The sequence below is a fragment of the Bos grunniens genome, chromosome 26 (genome assembly GCF_055505025.1).
Source record: "Bos grunniens cultivar Pamir isolate PY7600 chromosome 26, Bosgru_T2T1.0, whole genome shotgun sequence".
NCBI classification, from domain to species: Eukaryota; Metazoa; Chordata; class Mammalia; order Artiodactyla; family Bovidae; genus Bos; species Bos grunniens.
Window position 1 is genome coordinate 46,389,963 of NC_141190.1, and position 26,680 is coordinate 46,416,642.

The window sequence follows — 26,680 nt, forward strand, 5'->3', positions numbered from 1 at the left end:
TACCTCAGGAGTCCAGTGAACAGAGAGGCAGGCCACTTCCCTACGTCCCTGAGTTACAATTGCAGGCCAACAGGGCTGGTGTTTCAGGGAGGAGCCCAGAGCCCTTGGCCAAGAGGGAGTTAAAGATCCGCCTCCCCCCTCCCGCCACGCAGAGTCTGGGACTCCGTTAAGTTGACATTGCAGGCCAGCATGGCACTGGTGTGCTCTGAAAGTTCACTAGTGTTACTGAATGAAAGGCTTAGAGAAAAAATGCAAGCACTTCATCAATTATGCCTTGAACAGTGAGCCAGTAATCACGTTAGAGGACATCAGAAGTAATCCCTGCAGAGCTTGGTTCCAATCACATCAGGTTTCCCAGCCTTGGCATTCTTGGTGTTACGGGCCAGGTGAGTCTTTGTTGGGGGTTGTCCTGTGCCGTGTAAAATATGCATTAGCGTCTTGGCGTCTCTCAATATTAGCAGCACCCCCACTCTAAAGTAACAGCCAGAAGGTCTCCAGACGAGTAGCCCTGGGGGTGCCTAACTGACTCCTATTGAAAACCACTGCATCAGACCTTTAACCTTGTGTGGCTAGAGTGTGTCCTGAAGCTAAGGCAGGGGTGGAAAGCCACGTGAGAGACCAGGAAGGCATTACAGTGTCCCACCTCCCCAGGAGGCATGCAGAGTGCCAGCTCTGAGGCTCTAGTCTGCAAAAGATGTAGCTCGGAGCTCAGCCAACACGGAGGTGAGTCCCACGGCAGCTGTGTGTCCTCTGACAAAAGAATTGATCTGAAACAGTCATATCTGGGGGGAGGCAGGAGCAAGACAGAGAACAGGTCTTCTTTCGTCTTTGGCGCTCTACTGGGCACTGGGGGTATTTGGAGATGTCGGTCATTTGAAACTTGAAAAATGAGGCCGTTTTGGAAAGACGGAAAAGGCAGAGATACAGACTGAACAAGATCATGGGTGATGGGGACAGAGCGTGCCTGATAAGGGTAGATTATATATGTGTGTATAGATATAGTTGAGAGACACTTATCCCATAAGGTTACAAAGATGCACACAAGGGGCCTCCTGTGAGGGAGAGAATAGGGGCAGTGGGGGTAATAAGGAAAGGAAACCTTAACCCTCTCTCGTAGCTTGTATTCATTCTCTAAAGCCTCAGCTGTCCAGGTGTGTCAGAATGTATTGTGCCTTCATCCTGCAGAAGACCTTCACACTAGGGAAAATTTGAAAGAGAGAGCATCTTTACAAAAAGCAATTTACTAGTAATTTTTCAGCCTTTTCCCTGCCACGACTGAAAAATGTGTGTCTGAATAAGTTTGTCCTACCACGCTATTCATCATCACGATTTGCCAAGAACTGCACTGAAATAATTTTTTTCCATCAGTCTGCTGGTTTGGAAAGATATTCTGGTCTTGGACCCAACCATCAAACTAATAAAACAAATCAGAAGAATTAATTGCCGGTGGCAAAATAATAATAATAATAAATTCCTAGTCCCTTGGACTGCAAGGAGATCCAACCAGTCCATTCTGAAGGAGATCAGCCCTGGGATTTCTTTGGAAGGAATGATGCTAAAGCTGAAACTCCAGTACTTTGGCCACCTCATGCGAAGAGTTGACTCATTGGAAAAGACTCTGATGCTGGGAGGGATTGGGGGCAAGAGGAAAAGGGGACGACAGACGATGAGATGCTTGGATGGCATCACCGACTCGATGGACGTGAGTCTGGGTAAACTCCGGGAGTTGGTGATGGACAGAGAGGCCTGGGGTGCTGCAGTCTATGGGGTCACAAAGAGTCAGACACGACTGAGTGACTGAACTGAACTGAAAAAGCATATGAAAAAATACATATGTATAACTGAGTCACTTTGCTGTACAACTGAAATTAACACAGCATTCTAAATCAACTATTTTTCGATAAAATTTAAAGAAAAAGAAAATGATTGTGTCATGCAAGAAAACTGGTTGTTCTCTAGATAAGAGTCCAGGAGACAAGTGGAATTTCCTGGCGTGCTTGTTTTTCATTTCCTTCATGCATCTGTTCATACACGCCTTACTGTGTAGCCTCAACACTCAGTCCGTACGTTCCCGGTTTCTGGGTGCTAAACCAAGGCCGGCCCTGTCCTGTGCACTTCACTCTCATTTTCTCCCTGATCTCACAGCATCCTCACAGCGACGGCACTATTGTTACCCTGAAGCTGGAAACAGAGGAACTCAGGCACTCGATTTTTTTTTTCCGGATCTTGCTCAGAATCACACTGCCAGTACATCCCTTTAAGTTCCCGGCCTGGGGAAATTTGTAACCCGAAATGACCCATGGGAAACCACAGGAAGCATCAAACAGCTGGAACTCAGGGCGGGCCCTTTCCTTGGCCTGTTTCCACAAAGGATCTGGGTGCAGGTTTCTCAGGGCACCACCACGTAGGTCCCAGCAGCAGAGGTGGTCCTGCAGCAGACTCAGCCCGGGTTGCCTTGAGTTCTGGATTGATCGTGACGCCAAAATGCCATTTTCAATGGTGGCTTGCCTTGTCCGGGTCACCCCGGAGAACCATGGACTGTCAGAGTTAAACTACTGGCTCTAAAGCTGAAGGAGTTCAGAAAGTTTATTTTTCATAAGAAAACTGTGTTTTAGATTCACTGGACTGTGCTGTCTTGAGGTAAAAACGGCAAGTCACAGTTGTGCCTGGCTGGCTCGGGGAGTGCGCGATGTCGAGGAGCTGCTTGGAATATAAATGTCTTAATTACCCTCAAATTAAATTTCATAATCAAATGTGAGTTGTAAATATATAAACCCTGTATTTTTAGATTAGTGATGGAGAGTCATCTCTGCCTGCCGCTTTAAATTAATAGCTTATATAAAAATGTTCATTCCAGCTTAAAGGAGTGAAAGATGGAAGCAACTAAATGCCTAACAATAGGTAAACGGTTAAGTAAATTATGGTTACATTCACTCAGTGCAGCCATTAAAATGATAATTATAAAGATTATTTAGTATTGGAGGAAAACGCTTGTGATATAATGTCAAGTGAAGGGAAGCCATCTACCAAATTGTACTGGAAAAAAGTAACCAAAAATTGGTTGTCACCGTGGCACTGAGATGGTACGTTTGGGGAGGTTTTTTTTTTTTTTCCCCCTTCTTTCTTCTGGTTTGGGTGCAGGACCTACAGTGTCCTTATATTGTTTCTCAATTTAAAAAAAAAAAAAAGAGCAAACTCGGTCCACACCTTAGGCAGCATGAGGGGATCAGGCCTCTGCCAACTAGAAACACTTGGATCGAGTAAGGAAAACCCAGAAATGATTAGATTTGGGTACAAGCAGTCTCCCAAAGGTCATCTTTTATTGTTTTGAGGAAGCCTTGGATAAAGAAAGAAAATGAATTTCAAAATCCTGATGGTATTCATGTGTGTGTATGTGTATCTGATCTCAGGTGGGCTTGGCCTGCCCTGACTTGGGCTCCCAGGCAGAGATGGAGGCCAGATCCTAAGCTCTAGACCAGCGGTCAGTGGCAAGGGCCCTGGTCCTTTGGCTTTGCAGAAAAGAATTCCCACAAAGCTAGAAAGAAGTGAAGCAGGTAAAGTTTTTGTTAAGAGGAAAAAGAGTGCAGTATGTATAGATAGATTTGCTCAGAGGGAAAGTCCCTGAATTGCTGAGTCGCACCCTCATGGCCGTTTGAATTACCATTATGGGGTATTTCTTCCGGGTTTCTCTTGGCCAGTCATTTTGATTTGCCCGGTTCACAGTCCACATGAGGTATATCTCAGGATCTTCCCATGTGTGAGCATGCATTTCTTAGCCAAGATGGATTCTACTGCAAAGGCCTCTGGGTAGAGCATCCTTTAGCATCACTCTCCATTGACTTCCAAGGAGCCTTTCTGCACACCTGTGGTTGGGGAGGTCTCCTGACTTTGGGAATGAGAAATATGTGGTCTGGAGTTTAATTGTCCTGCTTTTCTCCTCCTCCCTTAATTGTCCTGCTCATCTCTTCTTGGTTCCCTGGTGGCTTAGATGGTAAAGAATCTGCCTGCAGTGTGGGAGACTCAGGTTCGATCCCTGCATTGGGAAGAACCCCTGGGGGAGGAAATGGCAACCCACTCCAGTATCCTTGCCTGGAGAATCCCATGGATAGAGGAGCCTGGTGGGCTACAGTCCATGGGGTCGCAGAGTCGGGCTTGACTGAAGCGGCTTGGCATAGCATTCTCTTCTTTGAGTTTCAGTCCATAGGGAATGAATCTGTAATCGCTTCACCTTGGGCTTGGGGGGCATCTACCTCCTGCCTCATGTCTGCCGAGGTGTAGACATCTACACACATCCCTCTGTATGTATGTGGATCGGCTAGGAGAGCCAGGGAGTGTTTAGTTGAAAATATATCAATATGTGAGAAAACTCACGGTTGGGTGGAATTTGCCATCTGTTTTAATTAGAAATCAAACGGTTTTGCCCTATAATCTACAGCTAGCATCTGAGGCAAACTTGGTTGGTTTCAGCAGCTGATGAGAGAGAATCTCCATTGGGTGAGCTCAGTTCTTACTATCTGCAGGGACCCGGAGCTTTCCAGTCTGGGCTCCAGCTGTGATATCAACAGCATAATGCAGTCGACTGCCAGTGGCGGCCGGGGAGCAGGCCGGCCTTGCCAGGACACCTCCCAGGGTCCCCTCAGTTGGTGGATATGGCAGAAGAGCTAAGGCCAGCAACTGATGAGTTTGGAAAGGGACTGCATGATATTATTGGTTTTTCTTGTGGCTTTCCCGCTGTTGAGACACCTTGGTGTCAAAGATGCTGGCCGGGATTCAGGATTAATTGGGTCAGCATTTTATTCTATATGCAGAGGGAATGCTTGAACTGGGAGCGGGGGAGTGATGAAAAAGAATATCCCCTGTTTTAACACGCTGCTTCCTGGGCAGAAAAGGAAGTGAGGCAGAGACCCCACACCTGCTCATGAATTCATCCGCCTTCTGAAATAGTTAACGTTAAGACCTATGTTATCACACTGACTGATTCTTCCAAAGCAAAAGTCCTCTCCTCTGGGCAAAGCTAACTGCTATAGCTTTTGGACTGTGTCTTAGTGAGATTCATTATCCAGTTTAATTTTTTTTAATACACTGAAATGATATTTTTCCAGACACGTGTTCCCTTCTTCAGAGGTCATTGCCTATGAAGGCTGAAGTGGGGTGTAAAAAAAAAAAAAGAACGCTGACACCCCTCTGAAACTGAGCTGTCCCAGCCCCCAAAGCTGTGGCCCTCTGTGAGAAATACCCAAGCCATGCCCCATCCTCTGGGCTGGTGGATGATTGCCATGAGGCCTCCATTATTAAGACCTGAGGGTCATCCATTGGGAAGCAGGGCAGAGGGTCCTGGGCAGAAGAAACAGCTGCTCAGTGGAGACACCCGGCTCGTGCATATCTCTGATTTCAGAAAATCCATTTTATGGATCTAATTCTGAATACGCTTTGATTCTGGGGTGAAGAAGCTGGACTTCCCTTGATGGCAATGGGCAGACGTTTTTTAAAGGTTTGCTAGAATGAGTAAAGAGTGAAACGGAGCCCCTGGGCTCTTTGACCAAGTTAGTTTTATGTCCTTCCCACTGCTGACAGTACTCATTGTTTCTAGTCTACATTTCTTTTTCAGCAATAGCAAATATTTAAATGAGAACTTTCATATCTGCTGTCTTATGCAATGCATCTATTGAGTAGCATTCTATGCTCGTATAATAAAATTTTTTAGTTGTTATGTTGCTGTAGCTTAGTCACTAAGTTGTGTCTAACTCTTTGCAGCCCCATGGACTGCAACACTCCAGGCTCCTCTGTCCTCCACTATCTCCTGGAGTTGCTCAGATTCATGTCCATTAAGTCATTGATGCCATCCAACCATCTCCTCCTCTGCTGCCTCCTTCTCCTTTTGCCGTCAGTCTTTCCCAGCATCAGGGTCTTTCCCAATGAGTCAAATCAGGTGACCAATATATTGCAGTTTCAAGCTTTAGCATCAGTTGTTATGAGGAGGTTCTATGTTATTTTTTACTCTCAACAACGTCAAAATCATGATTGATCCTCAAATACATGAGCTTCTTTCCCCTTCTAATGTAATTAAGGCAAGTTCTTGACTTAAAAGAAAGAAAAAACAAAAAAACCTCATTTTTACCTACAGAAAAACTTTTACTCCATTACTTCAGCCACAAAGCATAACCTGACTCTCTCTGGCCTGTTTCTAATTAGTGGGAGCAGAGGAAGTAAAGCACGCATTTTCTACGTGGATGTTTGGGTTTGGTGTTGAGGTTTTAGAAGGACCGGAAGATGCCGTCTTCATTGGACCTGACTTTCCTCTTCGTTTTTGGCCTGTTTACTTAGTGTTTCTGTGTTCAGCTTATCCTGACATTAACCTTCCTTTATCCTCTGTCCAGATGGGATCTAAATTCGTAGAAATGGACTAGCAACCTTTTGTGACGGTGGCCAAAATCAACTGGAAAAAAATACCTCCTCCAATTGAGATGTTATATCAACATAGGAAACTTTATGTGCAGCAGTTAGCTTTGCTAATTAACTGTGTCCAGAAAGAATTCAGTAAAACTGCTAACAGCCACTCACCAAAGTCATCTGTAAGACTAGAAAAGGAACTGATTTCCCTATTCCTCTTCACTCCCCCTTCAGTATGACAGTTACAGAAAATGTTAAAAATAAGGCCTTTCGTTTTGAGCATAGCTCTCAGTGCATTTAGATGAATGTAGAAAATAGCCCACCTACTCTATTCCCCAAAGGCTCCCAGTTATTAAGCAACAATTAGTTGATGGTGTGGGGCCTGATTGCAAGAGCTGGAATTAGTAAGATGCAAGAGAGGTGGCTTCTCTTCCTTAGATTATTTATGAAAGTCTCACTCTTTTGAGAACGTGCACACTGGAATGCATTTTGTGCTTGTTTTGCCTTACTGATGAACTATGATGAATCCATCCATATATATATTTTTATATATATATATATTTTTTTTTTTTGCTAAATGACATGTTTTGACTCATCATATATCTGAAGCTAAAATTAGAACAGTAATTTCCCCAAAAAATAACTGACAACAGAGTGTGTTTTCCCTGCTGCTTCTACCGGCTCAATCTCAGATCACATTGGAACACCCGGGCAGGGTTTCTGCTTGGGGGTGACCATTCACCACAACTGCAATCAATTAGAGTTAAAGATGCTATCCATCTCTCTGGCACGGCCATGGGAGTGTCCATCTATTACCATCAAAACGGATCCCCCGTGCACTTTTCATTGCAGTGTGTCTCCCCTGGTACCTTGGCCCGGTCAAACTGTAGACTTTGCAAGGTCTTGGGTGTACTGCTGAGGTAGCACAAGCCATGAAAGAAGGGGAGAAATGAGTATTTCTTGTAATCAGCTTCTATTTATCAGTAGAGAGTTGACTGTCCGGGTCAGAATCATAACAAAAATCCGTAGTCAGAGGCAGCATGCATGGTCTTCCCAAATAAGGCTCACGTTTGTCAGCCATGGTCCAGTGTGGGATGGTTGCCTGGTCTGAACGAACTCTCCTTTTCTGGGATACTTGTGCTATCACACAAGATGATGCAGGAATTATTTAATCTGAGTGGACCAGGGACATGAATTAAGGAAATGAATTAAGACCCCTTTCCTTCCACTGCAGCTGATGAACAATGAGAGGGACCTCAGAAATAACTCATCACCCTGAAGACAGATGCTGTCAGCGTAGACCACACTTGTCAGGGAGACAGTGTACAGTCGCTGGGGATGTAGAAACAGAGGGAATATTCCAGTAGCAGCTAATAGTTGCAACTGCAGGAGCACTTAGGGTGCACTTTCTGCATTTAGTGCCCAAAATATTCTTAGGGGTGGGAGGTGAAAAAAAAATAAAAAATGTCTGGGTGTCACATCCTTTGATGTCCAAATGGCTTTCACTTTTTATTTCTTAACATAAATTCGACTTCTCATTAGTCCCCATGGGTTTTTTTTTTTTTTTAACTCTGCTGGGTCAGTTGGTTCTTTAATGTTTTTCCTTGACCAACAGCTATTATGAACTTCTCTCTTTTCTGTACATAACGTTATGTAGCCTCATAAAAAGTATGAAGCCACACTTCCCCCCTCCCCAGCCACCGCGCTCTGCTCTAATGTCTTTAGAAGCCTGCCTCCGTGTGCCTGAGCAGCTCAGCAGTGTCTCTTGCAGCCTGGAGGCCTCTGTGCCCTTCTGGGAGGAGGGCTGACACGGGGCGAACGGCCTGCGACCCTAACAGTCTGTGCTCAACCCAGTAACAAAGCTGCTGCGCTCGCCCCAGCCGAGCGTGCAGCAAAGGCGCCCAGTGTTAAACGCAGGACTGAACTTGGCCTGCCCGGCGGCCAAGAGACCCCAGCCCACCCGTCGTAGGGTGCTGTATGTCTCTGAGTCCTTTGATTCTGAGGGCTCCTAACAGCTGCTGACAGTGCTTTACCTGCCAGACTCCCTAGTGTAATCCCCCTTAACCAGGCCATCGCTAGGTCCCACTGATCTTTGCTTTACCTTCCTACTGCTTCACTATTGATTTCTTCCCTTCATCCTCACCATCCCAAGCTCGACCTTGGTGTTTTCACGTCCCTTGCTCTCAGCTCTCCGTCCCTCCATCCTGCACATCCTCAGTCCCACCTTCAACTGCAAACATCTCTCTTTGTGAGTACCCGCCTAGTCTTAGTTGGGTAGCACTTCCAAAAAGCAGTTTTTGTAAGGGTCCTCTGTAGCCTTTCCCATCCTGCTTATCCCCCTGGATATCTCAGACCTACTCACAAGCTCTCTGTCTGCTCAAGCCAGTGCTTACAGTGTCTCTGGAGTATACCTGGGTCACTCCCTCCTTCATGTCTTTGCTCCCAGTGGTTCATGTTCTGGCCTTGGCCCCATCCTCCTCTTTAATGATTCAAGTCTAGTCTTGCCTGCCCCCTTCTTCCCCCCAGCTACGCCTGTCTTCATGGCCCTTTCATGGATGCAGTGAATGGTGCCTGCATGTGAAGGGTGATGCAGGCACCATACCGTGCGCTGGGCACCCAGGAAAACGAGGCCCAGTCCTCAGTGCTGTGAACTCAGCATGGAAAAGACATTCTTCTGTGGATAGCACCAGCCCGCTGCGCTGAGGACCATCCTGGGAGCAGGAAGAAGAAAGGACCCAGAGTGTTCCCTGGGAAGTCAGGGCAGGCATCCCCTGGGGGACATGGAAAGATGGGCCTCAAGCCTCAGTTGCTTTGCTTTGATGTGTCCCTTCTCTCTGCTTACACTTATGTAAGTGTTTGCAGACTAGATTCTGCTAAGTATCTCCTCTTTCTCTCGAACTCAATCAGCCTTTGATCCTTGCTAATTAAAGAATATAATGATATACATCCCAGTATCCTCACAGGAGGGGCCTTACCCAGGACATTTTAAGAAGGTTTAGGGTGGGTACTCAATATTACTGGTTTCCATGGATTCTTTCTCTATAACCTGGATCCTCAATCAGATGGAGCCTGGATCCTGTGTAGGGATCAGATGAACGGAAGGGTAAAGGGACAGAGCTCCATTAGTTTAAGAGAAACCACGTTCCACAGATTTTTATCTTTTGAACCTTGGTGTAACTCTCTCAAATTTGGTTGTTACAAAGTATTACTTTAAATTTTTTTTTCTGTGCTGATGCAAGGACAAGAGATGACCCACACTCGCACGAAAATGAGTAGATGGTTCAGCAGTGACGTGTATTTTCTGTTTTCTCCTAAAGTACGTCAAGGCCCTTACAACAGATTTGCTACAGTAAATGTGACCAGTAGGCTTGTTCTTATAGTGCCTGGCTTTCATCTTCGGAGTGGGATGTGGCTATTGCAAAATAAGAATTTAATTAGAAAATCTCAATCATGTGGGATAACATGAACATGTTAGGGTGGAATCATTGTAACCTAGCCTTCTAACTGAATCCTGGATTTTGCCGTAGAGGAGGAACCCCTGACGTTCTGGGGGGAAATCAATAGAGTTCGGGATCACCCCTCTGCACTGGGTTACTTCCGAGTGTGTGTGCTTTGGCCCAATGGTGTTGCGTGAAGTCGTTTTTTTGTTTTTGTTTTTTTTTAACTTGGAGTCTAAATAAAATTGCACTCAGTAAACTGCACTCAATAAAATCAATACTCAGAAATAATAATTCTACACTACATTCTGTAATGAACATGGGGCGGAAGGAAAAGGGAGATGGAGAAATGAAACAAGATGGAGAATGTGAGGGGAACAGTGAGGCCTGGAACTGCCCAGACAGACAGGCAAACACAGAGAGGACGGGGCGGTGCTCGGGGAATTACATCCCAAGTGCTATTCAGTGGGACAAAGGCAAAGGGTTCCTGCTAGCAAGAGCCACTGCCGTCGGCTTTGCACTGCTCCGGATCAGGCGGTTTGCAGCGACCCTTCTCCTGTTCAGAACTGAGCTGGAGAGTTCCTCTTAGGCAACTGAGGCCGGACTGTCACAGTTTCACGTTTTATGAAGCACCCAGCATGCAATGAACGTGAGTGTTGGACTGGACGAATGATCCCATTTTAAGTCGATGCTCTATGCTCGGCTTCTGCCTTTTGATCCCTGGGCACCTCTTTCTTCACGGGGATTGTGGAAAAGGAAGACAGTACAGAGGGGAAAGGTTGTGTAGGTTCAAGAAGGGAAGTTGGCATTGCCATGTGTAAGCAGTACTGCTGATCTTGAAATGATTCTGTTCCCCTCAGAATCCTAAAAATAATTTTTTAAAAGGAAAACATATGTCTTTCCAAAACTTTAAATGACCCCTCTTACACTTGACCTTCTTGAAACTTTGGAGGAGAGCGTAAGTGTTAAAGAAGTGGAAGCTTTTACAAGGTTTGTTGTTGTTTTTAAAGACAGCCTTTTAAAGAATCCTAAGGGAGGTTGTTCTTCTCTCAGAAGTAGGAAGACATGCATCTTCCTCAGGGTCTCCATCCTTGAACCTGACTCTCTAGAAGAAATATACTGGTCCCTACCCCAGCAGGCACCCAGGGAAAGGGGTGCCGGGGGAGTCAAGATGACCGGGATAACGCAGGCAAGATGAAGACCCACCAGTCTCCGTGTTTTGTTTTATTCCCCTCATTGTCTTGTATTTCCTGCGGCATTCCTAAAGCTTAGAGCAACACGTGACACATAAAAAGTACCCGTAAATATTTACTGAATGAAAGGATGAATGAGTGATGTCCCAGGGGAGCAAGGAGAGCCGCCCCCTTCTGTAATACTTTTTCTAGGATGAACTTAGCCACGGGGTGCTGGTCACCAAACAGAGCCCAGGTTGAGGGCAGTACGGTGAGCTTCCAGTGGCCCCACTTGGGATCAACAGTGGACATGGATTCTCCTCCCAGAGGGCAATGAGTGACCTGTGACTGTCACCATTCAAAACACAGGTGTTCTGCATGGTGGATTCATGGTGAATGCCAAGTAAATTGTCACCTGGCAGGTCCACAGCCAGAATAAGGTATATTCACACCTTTTTTTCCTCTTGATCTAGAATTTGGTCCATTCCTAGAAATTCCGGGGGTGGAGGCAGCTCTTCTCAGCAGGGGTCAGGGGTTGGAGGTTGATTATTAGTGAATGATTTACGTGTAGGATTTTATAAGTTGGCGAGGGGGTGCGCAAGGTCATCCCTTTGGCATTCTGTCATTCTAGTCTTCTCTTGTCATGATCCTTTCTGGCTCTGTCATATCACAGGGTGCTTCAGAACTGGGGTGTAGAGACTGCCTGCCTGCTTTTGAGTTCTGCTCCTTCCACAAATTAGCTCAGAATACTGCTCAGATTATATAACCTGGGCGAGTAAAAAAGTGAAAGTGGAAGTTGCTCAGTCATCTCCAACTCTTTGCCGGCACCTCTGTTCATGGACTTCTCCAGGCTGGAATACTGGAGTGGGTAGCTGTTCCCTCCTCGAGGGGATCTTCCTGACCCAGGGATCGAACCTGGGATTCTTTACCACTGAGCCACCAAGGAAGCCCCACATTGTCCATGTTCTAATACTGCATTCTCCAAATACTTTTTTTTTTCGTTTTTTGGCCATGCCACATGGCATGCGGGATTGTAGTTCCCTAATCAAGGATCTAACCTGAACCTCCTACAGTGAAAGCTTGGAGTCTTAATCACTGGATCGCCAGGGAAGTTCTACCAAATATCTCTGATGGACCGGTTACTGTTTCTTAAAAGGTGGAGAAACTGAGGCACTGCAAGGTAAACCTGTGCCCACATCACCCTGATAGTAACTGGCAGAACTGGGGGTGCAGGTGTGGGCAGTGCCCCCCGAATGCACCTGTAAGCACTCTCATCTGTGATGCGGGCCCAGGTGGCTGGTATCTGTGAAGCCCCCGGTATGTGGTCTTGGTGATGCTGCTGCCGATGAGGAAGTGATGCTGATGAGGACAGTGCACTTAAGAATAGGGTGCATCTGTGGACGACACTGGATACGTTATTTGAGAGAAACAGGTTTGAGAACCCCCTGTAAGGTTGGTAAGCCACTTTGAATGGCTGATTATATAAAGTATACAGTTGTAGGTTTTTATTTGAAAACTGGGCATGCCAGTGGTCATTTTCACAGACGCTTTAGATCCAGAGTTGGGACTGAGTCTTTGATGTGGAACTTAATGGTCACGAGGAATGAAATGAGAGCCAGGGGCCCTGGATTCCAGTCCATCCTCTACCACTCACTCAGCGGCTGACCTTGCCTTCTGGAGAAAGGATGCCTCCCTTGGCTTGCCCTGCCCAAGAAGACCAGCTGGTGTGTTCACAGAGCCAGTTTCTGCAACCCTGTGATCAATTCCATCCTGTAGCCTAACCCTCAGAGAAGGCAATGGCATCCCACTCCAGTACTCTTGCCTGGAAAATTCCATGGACGGAGGAGCCTGGTGGGCTGCAGTCCATGGGGTCGCTAAGAGTTGGACGAGACTGAAGCGACTTAGCAGCAGCAGCAGCCTAACCCTGGGGGTTTTTGCCCCACTACTAAATCTGATAGAAACAATACGTAAAGCAAAGACATACTTAGAGGAGAGTGAATAGTGTGCGTGGAGATGACTAGAAATAGCAAAAACAACAATAAAAATTAAACCAGGAGGGAAAGTCCTTCTGTGAAGCCTCTGAACTAACAACTACTTTCAAAACAAAGAGACAATAAATGTTTGAGAAAAGCAGTTATCATGGGATTTTTCAATGGCCTGAGAAGTCAGATGAAAATATGGTTTAAAAGTGAGAAACTCATCTTTCTTAGCATTTTTATTAAAATATTTTAATAAATGTTTTTATTAAAAACACTCGTGTGCTTGGCTGCAGCTGGCCTTAAGTTGCAGCACGTGTGAGCTCTAGTTGCGCTGCGTAGATTCTGGTGCCCCGACCGGGAACTGAACCCAAGCCCTCTGTTTTGGAGCTTGGAGTCTTAGCCACTGGACCGCCAGGGAAGTCCCTAGCATATTGAGATTTTCAAACTCTCTATACTCGCATGTGTATGAACTTTTCTGGAGAGTGATTCCCTGCCACGCTTCTCCAAGGAATGCGAGTTGTAAGTGAGAGTGATTCCCTGCCACGCTTCTCCAAGGAATGCGAGTTGTAAGTTCACGATTGATGGGAAACCAGTTGTCTAGTTGTTTGTACCATGCCATTTCAACATGGAAAAAAGAGAAAAGCAAAAAGCCACATCTTTACGAACCACTCTCGTATCGCTTGAAAAAAGAAGAGATACATTGGTGAGTCTGGCACAAACCCAATGAAATTGATATGCCATGATATAAAATTGAGAGGTGGGGTCAAGGCTAAAAGATAGATGTTTTCTAGTTGTCTTGAACTGATTCTATGGACTCGTATTTTGGTAAGGTGAAAATTCCTTTCAGCCAAAAACTGTCATCATTTGGGATAAAAGAGCATTTAATCTACTGGATTGAGGCTTACTTTGCCTCCCTGGTTTCTTTCACTCTAATTCTATTACTAGGTCATTAAACTTACATTCTGTCTTTAAAAACTCAACTTCTACCCATGTGAACTTTCACCAAAGGAAGCTCTATATAAGGTTGAGTTTGGGGGAGGAAAACTCCAAACCTTTGAGACTTTTTTCTTCCTTAATCACCATGTGGCTCAGATTTGAAGATAGTGCATCTCTAGAAGTTGTCTTCCTTGTTAGCAACATCTCATGATTCATCCTTTTAATTCCTACTTCAAAACAAGTAAACTTGAAATGGAAGGAAAAAAAAATTATTGTCCAATCTGGAGTCTGTGAATTTCTAGCAAAATCACTGACTAGGTTTATTGTTAATAGCTTCATTAAATATTCATTAAGCACCTGTTATTTCATAGGACTATTCTTAGTCCTTTAAGAATTTCTTTGCGGTGTGAATCCTTTGGTCTAGTTTTTCCTCTTTCAGAGTATTTCTCATGGACGTTCTAAGAAGCAAGAAATGATGAAGCACTTATCTTTTAAAATAATGTTTCCAGCTGGAAACTCACATTCCGATTTCTGATAGTAATCCTATCTTTTTTCCTCCAGACCTACTGGCTCCCTGGCTTCTCTGCTTCTCTTGATCCCTAAGCCCCGTGTCAGGCTGGGTTAGTAGCATCGTTAGTCCCTTCTCCATGTTACAGACTCACCACCCAGGATGTCTCTCTCCCAAATGCCCCCTTGTATATATCTCCATGGTCCCCAGTCACCTTTGCTACCAGTTAATTCTCACCCTTCGCACCCTCTCAACCGATCTCCAATTCCTCTTCTCTGGTTGTCTCGAGCTATCAAGACTTCGTCTTCTAGAAATGTATGCAATTGTTCAAAACATTCAGTGGTTACCTATCACCAACGAACACAGGACCTTTCTGCTCTGCTGGTTCCTCCGTAAACTGGCTTTAAACTGCTTCTTCACTCTCTGATATCCACCCTGAAGCCTGCGCCCAGCGTCGCTTCTTACCTTCCCACACAGGTCTCTCACTCTGAGCACCCAGCAGCTGTGCTCAGCTGCAGGATTTGTGTGTGCATCTCATCCCCTTTTCTCCGTAGGTCATCACCCTGTCTGCCTGGGAACCCCCAAAGCACACTGCTGGTCCTCTCCTCATCCTATCTCCCACCCCCTCTCGCCTTCCTGGCCTTGAACCTCTTGAGAACCGCTCACTCATCTTGCAATATCTCACACCCTGCTATGGCCACTGCCGCTACGGCTGGGTACATTTCCACAGACCAGCCTTCCTTTCTGGACCAAGCCATCTGCATATCAATCTACTTTCCAGTGCTTGCCCATTACCGGAGCCCAGGTTTTATAGTTCCATTACATTTCCAAGGATGCTAAAATCGCTTACTACAAAAGCAAGCAGCTTCCAGGGAACACAATGCAGATAATACGGGGTGTTCGGAGTCTGACTACTAAAGTATTAATACACATGAGAAAAATAAAGAATTGGACAAACATAGGATACCTCCCAGGGAACAACCAGTATGGAGGGGCCCACATCACCAGTGGAATGATGACCTGGAAACACAAAGATTGGTCAGTTTCATTTCTGTTTAAAGTGGATAATGCTGTACCTCCTTGGCGGTTTCTTAACTGAGCAGCTGAAACGAAGCTCTCAGACCATCAGCTTCCCCTTCCTGCCTTTTCTCTCTGCAGTCTTGATGAGGCGAGTATCATATTCGCAGGACTGCCTGCCCGTAGTATTTCTGGCATCACAAAACCTCTTTCTTATGTCTCTCATATGCTATAGTTTACTGCATTTCATTTTATGCCTAAGGCTAGATTATTAAGAGTTGAATTGGAATTTTCCATAGTAACTGCAATATAAACTTTGACCAGCTTTTTGCCATACTATTGTGATTTTTCAAAAAGTTTCTTCTTTACCTTGTCATGGCCATAATAGCACAACTCGGGTGAAGGGTCAGTGTGTAGACGTAAACATCTCTGTTCGTCTTTGGTGTCAACTCCTAACAGCAAGATAACACGGCAAAGAGAGCTTGTCTGTGAATGTACAGTACTTGGAATAATCAGCTCAGTACTCTACAGAAACAATATTTGCAAATGATGAATTTGAAGACTGTTCTTCCCAAATCCCTTGGAAACATAGTGTTGGCCAAAAGGTTTATAATTTAGAAACAGAAGTCCTTGTCCCTATTATCTGCTTTTCTGTAGTCGAGTTCTTTTTCTTTCTCTCCCAATTAGAGCTGAGAGTATGCGTCCAGCAGAAAGCCACAGAGCTATCAGAGTGTTTTGTTTTTATTTACATTACTGGTTTGTCACTTGATAACATCTTTATCTAACTCAGAATCCCTCAACTCATTCATTCATTGTGGTGTGAATGATGTCTACGGTATGTATGACTCAGACCCATACTGAATATCACAGTGGCTTATGGTAGAGGGGGTGTCTGAGAGAGTTTATATCAAGAATTGAATTTAGAATCCAGCAATGTCTCCCTAGGTATGTTTTTTGTAAAGCTGACAGGTAAGATTCTCGGGTGCTTGGAGACACTTCAGGGCCCCTGAACCTGAAACAGATACATAATCTATTGTACACAGCCCAAAGGTTCAAACCTGTAATGCGTATGGCTTACTGTTTAATATGAATTGACATCTAAGCAGCGTCTTTATATGAATCCCAGCAGGATCCCCACAACATGGCATCATATCTCTGTGTTATGTCCTTAATATACAAGAAAAATATACTTTAAAAATACACTGAGGAAAATGTGTAACGTCTTTATGACATTTATGTCATAGGTTAGCCCAAATATTAGATAAAGACTTATCCAAATGTTTGTATGCAAATTCTGTGGTAATAAAAGTGTTGTCATGTCATATCAATCATACTAAATTTTGCTTTAAAATATTGAAGTCATGTTATGAAATATTAAAATCAAATATGTGAGGAAACTAAAAAGAAACGGCTTCATAAATTATGTCAGCTCATTTTGGTGGTGGGGGAATGACGGGCTTGGAGGAGTTGGTCAGGGAACTGTTGAGGAAGGGAATGTTTAATGTAACCGTGCCAGTTTTGTCTGGGGGAGTCACCATCATGACCACAGTCCCCAAATGACTGTGGTTGCCTTAAACAGGCACAACTGGTGTGGTTTCCTGAGCATCTGATTGCTTGAGCAGCAGCCTTGCAGTGCGCCTACTCAGGTGCCTGGTGGGCTGGTCCAGAGCTTCACAATTCGCCGTTCCCGACGACCCGGTCCCTGCCTCCCTACACTGATGCCGGGCCTCAGCACTGCCGCTTTGCAGTGTAGCTGTGATTTCTTTATTATTATTCCCCGAGAAGCAGCCTGTCCCCACATAAGTAATCTGCTTCTCATACAAGAGAGTTCAGTAGTTGTAGCTCTAAATGAGACAGCCATGGGTGGGAACAGACAAGAGAATACAAATGTGGAGCTCAGTGAACACATCTGCCCAACTGCTCTGCTGGGTTCAGCTCTACATCTGAGAATCGTTTTTATTTTCTGACTGCTTATTTCATTGTGCAGGAATCTTCCTGGTACTCTGATGCCTTTCATACACAAGTCTTCCATTAATTAACTTATTTACTTACAAAGTTGTCCCCCCCTCCCCCGTACAGAGGGAGAAATAAACAACAGAAATTCCCTACCCTGCACCTGAGGAAAACAACCATGGCAGAACAGAGAAGCCCCCAAAGTCAAGAGTAAAAGTACCAACTTCCCAGCTGAGGCCAACTAACCTGTGTGGCCAGCAGTGGCTGTGTCTCAGTAGGACAATGGGGCTGATTTAAGTAAAAGCTAATGTCTTAATCACACTAATAAACTCCAGTAAATCGAAAGGTAACCTCTGCTTTTCAAGGGCACCTATCTTTCAGGAGAGGCCTTGCCTTTAAATAAATTAAACGGAATCACCTTATCTTTAAGGAAATGATGAATTTAGTGAAGAAAAGCTCGAACTCTCTGTAACTAACATAATTTATGCAAAATCATGCAATTAGTGATGGCTGTGTTAGACCTTTTTTTTTTTCCTGCAAATGCGTCTGTAATAAAACCATCATGAATAGCAGTGGCATCTAATGTAAGTAGTAAACATGGATAGTGAGTTATTAATACCTGGTGAGGCATGCAAATGGCAGGACTTCCATTTTCCCTTTGAACTAACAACACGTTCGCTAAGGCAAAAAAAAAAAAGGCAAAGATAAATATGAACTTTTCTTTGAAAAGAAACATTCAACAGGAATATGAATGTAATAAATAGCACAAAATGTGAATAGTAAAACCCAGGCACTTTCTGCCTCCGCAAAGTGAAATGATGGTTATACTTTCTGCTGGGTCTGTAGCATAAGCTTAATGAGGTTAAAGCGATTTCATACGTGTACTCCTCACTGAGAATGGCCTGGGTCAGGTGATGTGGGTGGTAGTCTTCAATCAAGTCTTCAGTCGGGTAACCTTGACATTCCCCCCTCTCTCTGGCAGATGGAAAGGGAACCCCACCTCCCCTTGTTAGTGCTTATCCAAGGAAAACCTCCTTGCTGGACCCTCCTCTTCTGAGCTACAGTCTTGTGAAAATACCTCCTGCGTTCCCAGGCAAGGCAGGGCTGGCCCAAAGTTCCATCCCCATCTTGGCCAGTTCACCCTGGGATGCCTCCGCAGAATTTAAGCGCCTAAGCAGACAAGGTCAAATTAAAACTGCTTCACTGCTGATTCTGGTTCAGGGTCCAGCCGTCAGGCACAGACCCGCAGCGGGAGAGGGGTCAGGGCCCTTCTCTGTACATGAGCCAAACGCCCCGCTTCTGGCCCCGGTGTACTCCAGAGTAACCCCCACTCCTGGCATCCCCTTACAGCGAGCTCCATCCCCCTGTGGCTTGCCTTGTGCTGAGGTCACAGGGACAGGCTCTTTATCCTGGCAGTGGAGATGCCAGCTGGGAACCCTGAGCATGAACCAGCAAGACGCAGACTCTCGCTCTTGACTTGGGGCTCCCGGCGCTGCCCCGGGCCGCGGGCCGGCCCACGGGCTCCCTCCTCCTTCTTGCCCTGGCTCGCCAGCCGGCCGGCCCGCTCGCTCGGTCCGCAGCCTGGGTTGGTTTCCCACGCCCGTCCTGGGTCTGACTCGGGATGCTGCGCCCCCGGAAGCCCCGCGGGCGCCTACCCCGGCCCGCAGCCCCTGGAAGGTGCCAACCCCGGGCGAGCCCGGGCGCCTCGGGAGGAGACGGGCATTTCACGTGGGCATCGTGCCTTCGCGGTGCTCACGCCTCTCCTCCGCAGCCGGTGCAGGGCCCCTCCGCCCGGACTCATCCCCCCAAAGTTAATCAGCCGTACTTGCCAGCTCGCTTTAGTTTGGGAAAGACTTCAAAACCTCGAGATCGGCGGGGCCCACGGCCGCTCCCAGCGCCCCCCGCCCCCCTCCACCACCCCCGGTTCTGCCTGGCGCGGGCTGTCGGGTGCTATAGGAGGCTGTGGCGTTTGTCTAGAACCGACATCGCAGACACACGGACCCGCTCCTCGCCGGCCGTCGCCAAAGTTGCCGGAAGCCCCTCGGCCACCCGGCCCGGGCCAGATGCAGTTGCGTAACCTCGCCCCTCGCCCCCGCCCGCCGCCCGGTCGGCTCCCGGCAGCCCCGGCCCCCGGCAGCCTGCCGAGTCCTCAGCGCAGCCCGGTCGGGGGCGCGGGGCGAGAATCCCGGGGTCTGTGCCCGTCCGGGCGGTGTTCTGGCCGCGGCCAAGCGCAGCGGGCGCCGGGGCGCGGGAGCAGGGCGCGCGGGGCTCCGCTTACCTTCGGCGGCTTACAGATAAGTCGAGGTCGGTGCAGCGCCTGGCTCGGGCATGTCTCGCCGCGGACCCCGGCAAGCCTGGCGCGGCACGGAGCACTCCGGGCAGGGCATCCGCGGCGAGGCTCGCCGGGCTCGCGCGGAGGAAGGCTCGGCTTCGGGGGCTTGGCCCGCCGCCCGCGCCCCCCCTCCACCACCACCGCCGCCGCCGGGGCCCGGCCCGGCCGGCCCCCCGCGCCGCAGCTCGCGTCCCTCCGGCCCGGCTCAGCGAGGCGCGCGGCGAGGCAGCGGCTCGGCCGGCTCCGGGGACGCCCGCGCGCTCGCTCGCTCGCGGCGCGGCGGAGCCAGCCACAGCCACCCGGCGCCGTGCTCCTCCGATGTCCTCATTGACTGCGATCGTCTTCGGCGAGATGTGGGCGCCGGGGCCGGGAGGCGGGGGCGGAGAGGCGGAGGGAGCGGGAGGGAAGTCCTTGCCGCCGCCGCCGCCGCCGCCGCCCCCCGGGTCCCAGCCACTCCGCCGAGCCGGGCGGCCGGAGGACGGGGCGCCGGAGCCGCTCGCCTGCCGCCTGTGCGCCCGCCTGGCACCGAGGCGGGCGGAGCCCCGGGCCCAGAGGGGGCGGCGCGGGGCCAGGCCGGGGCCGCGGGCGTGGGGCGGGGGGGCCCCAGAGGGAGCAGAGCGGGCGGGAGTGCAGGGGCCCTCCCGCCCGCCGACGCCCGAGCCCCAGCCGAGGAGGAGGTGGAAGGAGCCGCCGGCGGCCGCCGCCTGCTCGCGGGGCTCCACAGCGGCGCGTCCTCGGGGTTTCTGGGCTGCAGGCGGCGCTGCGCGGCCCGGGAACTTGTTGAGCCTGCCCTGGAGCTGGAGCCGCCTCCGAGCAGCAGCTGGAGGGCGGGGACCCAGCGGTTCTTCCAGGGAGGGGGTCGCTGGGGACCCCGTGCCCAGGCTGCCGGCGGTAGCGGCCGACCCAGCCGAGCGCGGTTTTGAAATTAGGAGCGCGTGGGGGGCTTAGGCGGCTGCCCCCTTCATCTGCGGATTTGCTGCCTGCCTTGGGTCCAACCCGGGGTCAGCCCCTCTAAGCGGGGATTGCCCGGCAGGCTGGTTGTAACTGGCCGGAGTATCAAAGGCAGTCCCCCGCGGGGTCCGCTGCCCACTGACATTCAGGAACCCGGCGCCTCCGCACCAAGACCCCCCCCCCGCCCCCCAAGTGGCGCTCACCGCCCACCTGCCAGGCCAGGACACTTGCTGCGTTTGTTTCAGGCGAGAGTTGAGCTCACTTGGGAAGGCAACAGGAGCTACCCTGTTCCCCCGAGATCCACGAACAAGGAGGTCCTTGGAGCTCAGAGCCGCTGGCCCAGGGGCCTCGCGGATCCCTGTGGGACCTGGTGCCCAGGCCTGGGATTAGGCAGGCAGCTAGCTGCGGATCACCTGGCTCCCTAAATTTTCTCAGGCTTGGGGCTTGAAGTTCAGCCTCTTTGAGCATACCTGAAAGTAGCCACGTTCATTAGGTTTGATATTTCCCAAGAAAGGTCAGAGAAATGGTAAACGGGAGGGCAGTGCCAGGCTAGAGGGCGGGGGTGGGGGGGGATGAATTGGGAGGACAATCGGTGACGTCTTTTCACTCACTCAGCCTTTCAGTCTCAGCTGTGTGCACACACCGCTGCCTGTTCCTTCCTGAGCACCGGCTCTGTGCTGCGATTCAGCCTTTGTTGGGTCCTGGTTTGCTGAGTTGAGTTGAGCCTAGGTCGGTGCTTTATGTAGTGACCGGTCTTTAGAAACCGGAAATGCCTCGTCTATACCTGGATGCTTCGGGTGATGCTTCCAGATACCGCACACACGCAAAGCATCCTGAAAGCCCCTTTTCCCTCATACATTAGCACATAACTGTATAATTCTTGGCATCCAGATATGCCCAAGAAGGGAATCCTGAATCTGTGGATCCAAACTCTGTCACCGGGCTCTTTACTATCCTCTCTTAACCTAGAGTCCTCCAGTCTAATTTTCAGCTTGTTTACTTCTCTGGCTGGTAGTCGTGCTGGTGGTGCTGGCTGGAGAGATTTGCCAGGTGATGTGTGCGCAGCGGGTAAACCTGTAGCCTGCTGTTCTTCCTGGAAGGGAAGTGATATTGGGGATGTGTGGGACTTGGGGACATTTAATGCCAGGTGGGAGGGAGTGTCTCCATGGATACCTTCAACATAATCCCTTGGGGGTGGGCTGTTTCCAATGTGGATGCAATAATCTCTCCAAGGATTTTGGGCAACTTTCTGTAAATTTTACTTTATTGCTAATCCAGAAAATCGAAATCTGTCTTCCATCTCTTAAACATGTCACTGTAAATAAAGCTACCAGGAAATCCTGAAATTGTGCTGTTGGTAATGGAAAACTGAAGTTTTAGGGACCATGAGTGAAACAGATAAACACAAATGCATAAATGCTTAAATGCAGGACAGACCAGAGCTACAGGTGGCAGTATGAGCTGGCCAGAGTGCAGCTCTGGGGGCGGTGGTGTTAAGACCCAAAGGATTTGGAATTCTAGGAAGAAAGTGGAAAGCTGTGATTGGCAGGTGAGAAAATCCACTTAATATGAACAGAGGATGTAATTGAGGTTTTTCGTATCATCAAGACTGCTTTTAGTTGTTCATGGCTGTAGTAGACATACAGTTGTTTTTCTGAGTCTATTAAAATTCTCTGGGGACTTCCCTGGCAATCCATGCTTCCATTGCAGGGGACATGGGTTTGATCCCTGGTCGAGGAATTAACCCTTTCCCTGGCAAAGGGAAAAATAGCTACTTTTTTTGGCTGTGCTGCATAGCATTTTGGATCTTAGTTCCTTGATCAGGGATCAAAGCTGAAGCCCCACTAGTGGGAACACCAGAGTCTTAACCACTGGACCACCAAGGAAGTCCCCCAAATAGCTAAACATTTAAAGTGGGATTGTCCAAAAGCAGAAGTACCTAAGAATAAAAATATAAGAAAGTACAAGACGGATGATAAGAAAATATTTGCATCTCTTTTCTTTTGCCTCCTTCTTAGATGTGTGTAGGTGCTATGCAGGGCAATGCTGGCTTTTTCAGCTCTCCAGCTTAGTAAATTCTGAGATCTCAATTTCTGCGTTAAAAAAAGACAAGAATATAGGAGTCAACGATATTAAAGAATGTTCCTTAGTTTTGTCCATCTGAATTCTGAACTGGAAATAACCCAAATGCATACAATTTGGGGGCTTTATTCATACAGTGGAATACTATACAGCAGGGAAAAGGAGTTGACTGCTCATGCATGCAGCATGAATGACCTTCACAAACCTTGTGCAGCTGAAGCCAGACACAAGAGTCAGTGTTACACATTTCCTTTGAAACCAAGTCTAAGAGGATGAAAAATTTCCCTGTGGTGGTCGATGTCAGAAGGATGCTTATCTTTGAGCAGACCAATCCCACAGAGCCACACTGCCTTCTGTGCATCTTGAACCAGGTTCAAGTATGGTTGTGTACTTATGGAAAAATTCATCAAGATGTTCTCTTTTCTCAGAATGCCTCCTTTCTGTCTGGGCATTATCCCCGTGTTGTTACAGTATGTCTGCACACAAGTTTCCCAATAATCTGTCCCTTTCATTGAACCAGCCTATCTGTCAGTGAAATTAACTTCTATCTTCTGAAGCCTCCTCCTCTCCAAAACTCATGCCAAGAGAAAAGTCAGGTGCTGTAGGTAAGGCTCTGATTAGACACACATTGGAGCTTCCTTCTTTGGGAGCATCTTTTTCTAGCATGTTCCTGGATGTCTGCTTGACTCTCAGGTGTATCCTCAGCAGACTTCACGTTGGAGATGACTTCCCTACCTGGTCCTTTGATGTTGTACTGTGACTACCAGGTGAGCCTGCGTCTGTGATGGCAGGTTCTACCCTTCAGTTCTAAAGATGTGGGTACAGTCCAGCCGTGCTCAGCTCCCACAGAAGGGAGGTAACTCAGCTTGACCTGAGCCTGTCTCGAAGAGATCAGTCACACCAGGGCGTTTTTCTTTTCTCTTTCAAGAACACGACCTAGTGCTCAACGGGGCTCCAGCTGGACCTCATCTTTGGCCTCGGAGACTAGTGAGAAGCCCTCTGAAGGAACCCCTTTTCGCATTCTGCTCAAGCATTTACCACCCACTCTCAGGACCGACCTCCTTCTCATACCTGCATCTCCCTGTGCGAACTCCCCTGTGCACGACTCTCCCATTGTCCTGGTAGCACAACGGCGTTTCCTTCTGGTGGGAATCAGAGCTTTGTGTCTCGAGTCCTGTCCATGCCCGGGGGCTCTCCCCACTCCTGGTTCCTTTTCCTTCTACGATGAGCAGCTGGGGATGGTGTATTGGCCGGGATCACAATTTGATTCCAAGAAACTGAACATCAGGCAGACGAGTTGCAATTCCTGGTTTTCTCTGATGCATCATTGTGTATCTCATTTATCTGTAGGAAATGGAATGGTTTTATTTGTAAAGAGACCAAAAGTGGTTGGAGGTTTTCTTGAATGCACCACGCCAGTGAGAAGAGGTGAAGGGTGGGCACGGGCTTCTGACTTCCCCTCTCCCCGTTCAGGACCCCTCATGTGCAAGGTCTTGCAAACCCAGAGGCTTTCCCCTCTCCCACTTCTATCACTACTCACTCCCTCTCCTTTAGGTGGATGTGCTGAGAAATAACGGAGAAGGCAATGGCACCCCACTCCAGTACTCTTGCCTGGAAAATCCCATGGACGGAGGAGCCTGGTGGGCTGCAGTCCATGGTGTCGCTAAGAGTTGGACATGACTGAGCGACTTCACTTTCACTTTTCAGTTTCATGCATTGGAGAAGGAAATGGCAACCCACTCCAGTGTTCTTGCCTGGAGAATCCCAGGGACGGGGGAGCCTGGTGGGGTCGCCCAGAGTCGGACACGACTGAAGTGACTTAGCAGCAGCAGCAGCAGCTGAGAAATAAATACCCTGGATCTCATGTAGCTGACCTTCATTGGGTGGTCTAGGTGATGGGGTCTGTGGGAATTTCTCATTATCCACATCTAATCTGCTGGGAGCAGATCTCTTCCGGATGAGGGAGAAGCTAAAGGGCTTTTCTTAATCCTTGCTGGTAATGCTGGCTGCTCTTTGAGCCGCTGAAGGCAACCCCTCATAAACCAGGTAATATGCCCAGGCTGAGGAATGATACCTCTGACCAGAATTAGGTCAAGAAGGGATAAAAATGGCTTTCCTGTTTCAGTGTCTGCTCTGCTAATCCACTTCACTGGTGTCAAGACTGGGGATGACCCTTCCTTGAGCTGTCTGCCCTGGCCGACGTGAGGCCTGTGGTCAGTGCCCCTGGGAGCACTTGCCCTGGGGTATGCAGGACAGGTATTTCCTTGATGGCCTTTTGTGCCCACCTGAGGAGTCACAGAGATGGAGGAAGGAAGGGGGCAAGGAGAAAACAGAATTCTCTGTCATTCTTTTCCTTCCATAAAACCCTGTTTGACAGCGAAGGTGGTTCTCCTTAGTCACGTGCCTGCATAAGGCCACACGCCTGATGTGCTGCACAGCATCCCCTGTTATCCTCATAAGACAGCCAGGAAATAGATCCTCTTTCAGTCTTCTCCCAGAGGAAGAACGGACAGGTCATTTCTCCAAGGTCACACAGCTAGGAAGTGATAGAGTCTAGATTCAAACCCAATACTGCCTGCTGCCACAGCATTACCCTGCCCCACTCAGGTTTATTCTTTTTAAATCAATTTGAGCTTTGCTCAGGGGCTTCCCAGGTGGTGCTGGTGATAAAGAACCCACCTGCCACTACAGGAGACTAAAGAGACTCGGGTTCAATCCCTAGGTCGGGAGGATCCCCTGGAGGAGGAAATAGCAACCCACTCCAGTATTCTTGCCTGGAGAATCCCATGGACAGAGGAGCCTGGCGGACAACAGTCCTTAGGATTGCAAACAGTCAGACACGACTAAAGGAACTTGGTACTAGCACTCGGGGTCACATTGAGTGTTCTCTTGTTTGCACCACGTGCTGGTCAGACATCATGGTCCTACTTGAGGAGTGGCCTTGATCAGCGGAATCCATTCCTGGCCACCCCAACTACCCATGTCCAGAGCAGGCTGTACCCTTCCAGGCCCTTGTGGGGTCGGCTTGGCTCCATCATGGAACGTTCTGACCAGAAATGTCACCTGTAATGGCACGCTGTCATACAGCACATCACTCGTGTCTGCTGACTGAGGCGTGCTTTTGACCAGGCGTTGTTTCCCCTTTACTTCTGAACTTATCTGATCACCGTATCAGTTATACTTTGGAGTAGAAACAGTCTCTGAAACAGCAACACGCCATAACCGTCTCACATCTGGATGGTGCATTATGCTTGTGCAGTGTAACTTCAATTATCTTAACCCACGTTTTCTTCATTGGATATCGGTTATCAGAAGGATCCATCACAGCATGTTCTGTATATATCACTAAAGACCATCTCAGATTCTTCCGAGGCTAGGTGTCTGGATGCTGTGTTATGATGATCTTCTGGATTTAGTAAGGAGGATCACGGGTGATGTGGTAGCCAGCTGCTATCCGTCAGAAAGCAAGCATTTTGTTCCTTCACGCCAACCTCCAAGTGGGAAGAGGGCAGAATTTTTAAAAGCCTATCTGTTTCTGTTGGGTGACCTCTAAGGTCACACACAGACTTTCAGTCCCCTGTTTTTCACAAACATTTCTGTTTCATTTTGCCGAATCCTTGGAGAATTAAATAGGCCATTACTTTAATTCCACTGCGCTGTCGGATTGCAGAGCTCCCCGTTTCCAATTTGCCTAATTTGGGTTTTGGCACATTTTGGAGCGGCAGTAAGACTCTAGACATGTGCTTGCCTTGGAAGCTCTTCTGGGTTCACATCTGTTAATAACTAGTGCACCTTTAACTGACGTTAAAGCAATAACTGAAAACATACCTGAACGTATTTCTTACACAAATTAAACTTCCTGCAGGATTTAAACAAAAGAAAGACATTTTATTTATGCATGCTGTTTAAGGTTCTCTTTTTTT

The 26,680-nt window shown here is 48.1% G+C and overlaps 1 protein-coding gene across 4 annotated transcripts in view; it reads left to right on the forward strand.

Moving 5' to 3' along the window:
- The window catches only part of DOCK1 (dedicator of cytokinesis 1), a 562,075-nt gene that overhangs the window by 263,403 nt on the left and 271,992 nt on the right, over positions 1-26,680 (forward strand). The gene's annotated exons all lie outside the window — the stretch shown is intronic.